This window comes from Tachypleus tridentatus, chromosome 1, assembly GCF_004210375.1.
Source record: "Tachypleus tridentatus isolate NWPU-2018 chromosome 1, ASM421037v1, whole genome shotgun sequence".
NCBI classification, from domain to species: Eukaryota; Metazoa; Arthropoda; class Merostomata; order Xiphosura; family Limulidae; genus Tachypleus; species Tachypleus tridentatus.
Genome location: NC_134825.1, coordinates 78,432,263 through 78,435,929, shown reverse-complemented (window position 1 = coordinate 78,435,929; position 3,667 = coordinate 78,432,263).

Genomic DNA, 3,667 nt, shown 5'->3' with positions numbered 1-3,667 from the left:
TTATCCCTCAGTGTCTTTTAATAAATTTGCAACAGCAGTTTTATTACGCACAGTCTTATCCGCGATGGCACGTTGAGAGAGACCTTGCTTTTGCAGCTCGGAAATTCTGCCACGTTCAAATTCTGTCAACTTTTTAGCCTTTGCCATATTTTTACCCAATGTAACACAGGAGATATCAGTGAGAGATGTTGACAACGCTAATGCTTGAACACAAATGACTAAATTTCGTTAAATGTTTACCGATTAACGCTTCGTTCCCTATTAAATGCTTAAAAAACTTTTTTCCCCTTTTCTTATTGTCATCTTTCGAAGCTCTACTCAAATAAGTGGTTCAGTCTAACAACGCAAAATGCATATTTTTCTTTATGTTCATTAACCTTAAGATTTTGGCCAGCAGTGTAGGTATGTCCGTAATAGCTGCATTGTTTTAAAACACTTGTATTGTCAATAAAATTTAAATAAACAACAACAAAAATAAGTGTGACTGCAGTATATTGAAACCAAAATGTAGCTTATCTCTCTAATGTTATGTGAGATTTTAATTGGTTTAAATATGCATTTGGAAGATGATAATACAATTGTAATAACAGTGATATTAACCACAGAACTGTTTAAGTTACCCATTAAATTTATCAGATATCTATGTATTTCCTTGTTGTTGACATGATATAATAATTGCTTTTTATGGTAAAGTGTTAAATGATGTTGACGTGTTTGAAACTGAGGATTGTGAAAAACTAATGAACTATTCTTCGCTTATTAGAAAATTAAAACATTAGTAACACCAGACAAAAATAAACCAAAACATCGGGCACAATTACAAAATAAGTCGTCAAAACTTAAAAACACGTATATAGCGATCCTAACAAACCATAATAATATTATTTTGAAGAAAAAAATGTGATTCACATGTATGCTTTCTAAGTAGTATTTCTTAGTCTGCATGTTTATTATGTGTTACTTAATTAAGATTTTTTTTGACAGTTATAAGAAATTTCAAGTTTGGCTAATACATAAATATCAATGCTTTATGATTTGAGAAACACTGACGTATCACCATCTAGTGATGTTGCTTGGAAATATGCCATATAATAAATTTGGGTTTTAAAATATGATAAAGTTTTTGAACTTAGAACTGTCAAGCAATAACCAACAAACAGAAACAACCAGCAGATGTTAACGATCTTGATATGTATCTTGAATAACAACTTATTAGGCTTAACCATGTAATTTTCCCCTCATTAATCACTAAAATTTGAAATATCGGTGACAAAAAACGTAAGGCTCATTCTAACATTGCTCAGTTACATAACACTGAATTAATTCCGTGTAGCTCCAATCTGCATCAGCCCTACTAGAAATGTTCAGATGTGGTTACATCGTCTGGCTTATGTGATTCCTATCATATAAAGGTGTTTTGATTTTGTTCAAGGTTTTCAGCTGTACACTATAGAACCTGTTAAAGTGTCAATGCTCTTAAAAGCTCTAAAGGAGGTCGAATCGAAAAAAATAAGAGTAAGCTACTCGAAACCATGGTCTGCAAATTAAATTTTTGGTATTTGTTCCTTTCTCCCAACATTAAATACATCATCGAATACTTCTTTATTTATATATATATATGTAGAGAGAGAGAGAGAGATCCGTCATCAATTGTCTATGTTAAAATATTATGTTTAGTTACTCGTATATAAGTTGTAAATGAACTAATGAAATAAAATATTGGCATCAACTTTTTTCAGTACCAAACTCATTAGAAAAAATTATCATTATTCATATTGTGCTGTTTTGATAGTTTGTTGTCATTAAACTGTTCATATCGTAATATTGTGCTTCTGACGGACTTCAACTCATCCTTAATAAATATACAATTTACGATGTGTTTTTATTTTTTGCCTTACTGATAGCCTCAAGTAACTTCTTTTTATCTTTTTTACCTATTATTTTTTTCTTTAACGGATCCTTTTTTATTGTTTTTTGAGAAAATGCATTTATAGTTAATCCAATACTCCATTTGAACATATTTGAACAGATGTCGCGAGACACGAACACCTTGCATGTCATATCTGACGCCGCTGGTATTTTTATTTTGACCCAACCAATTTAAATTATGACAACGGTATCAAAATGTACCCTAATTTACATGTCTGAAATATATATATATATTATAACCATACTTTTTAAGCCATAAATAAAACACATTAAAATGAATCAAAATATGCTGCATATTTTTAAAAAGATCCTAGGGTACAAGTTACAATGTGGAATTATAAAATGTATCCTAGGTTTTGAAGGTGACTAAAGAAGTAGGACTCACATTACGGTGGAGATACACCGTCTATCAGTCTTGACCTCCAATCCGCTAGTCTCACGTAAGAAGATTAGAAATTAGGTGGGTGCTCAAGCCTATAACGTCGCACATCTATATCACTCTTCACTGCTCAGACACTTGTGGGAAGGTGACTGCTCTCCCAAGTTAAAATAAAAATAAGAAAAATATAAACATAAAAAGATGAAAAATAAATAAAATAAAATGAAATGAAATAAAAAATAAGGAAAATAAGATACTATCACTTGAGGGTATGTAAGATAAAACTTACCTCTTGAAGTTAACATTCCTGCCCCCACTATGGTAGAGGCACTAATTAACACGACATTGAACCATATCAGTACTCGTAATATACCATACTCGGGGCAGGAATACTAACTTCAAGAGGTAAGTTTTATCTTACATATCCTCAAGTGGTAGTACGTTATTTTCCTTATTTTTGTATTTTATTTTATTTATTTGTTTTTCATCTTTTTATCTTTATCTTTTTCTTATTCTTATTTTATCTTGAGAGAGCAGCTACATTCCCTCAAGTGTCTGCAGACAGTGAAGGGTAATATAAATGTGTGACGTTATGGGTTGAGCACCCACATGTCGCTCTCCTAGTTTCTAATCTTTTTATGTGAGACTAGTAAACTGAAGATTAAGACTGATAGACGGTGTATCCTCACCGCAATGTGGGTTCTACTTCTTCAATCATCTCCAAAACCTAGGATACATTTTATAATCCCACGTTGTAGCTTGTACCCTAGGATATTTTTAAAAATATGCAGCGTATTTTGTTTAATTTTCATGTGTTTTGTTTATGGTTTAAAAATTCATGGTCATGATACAATTAATCAGAGGTTGGGATTTGCTGTTTTAGCACAGTCCTTCCTCATGATTTTGTTTACTTTTTAACTTCATTTAAATGTAATTATTTAATTTCACCAATATGTATGTCTTAGTATTGTAGCTGTCATATAATGGTGAAAAATAAATTCACAAAAACTTTATTGTGTGACTAAAATAAAAAAACGTATTGAACTATCCCAAGGATATATATAAAAAATACCATTTATTGTTCACAAATAATAATAAATATAAATAAAGCAATTTCAGCCGAGAAAAGCAATATAAGGGAATACAAGGGAAGATCTTGACTGATATAATAAATATGTATTTATGTTGGTTCCCAAAAGTTATGCTTCCAAAATTTATCCACGGAAATATTTTCGTTTTCTCTGAGCTGAAACTTATCACACTTAATTCTCATAAACAGATTTTCCTATATTCTAATATAAATGTTTCTTTGTTTTGAATATCGCGCAATGCTAAACGACGATTTTTATTATCTAAGTG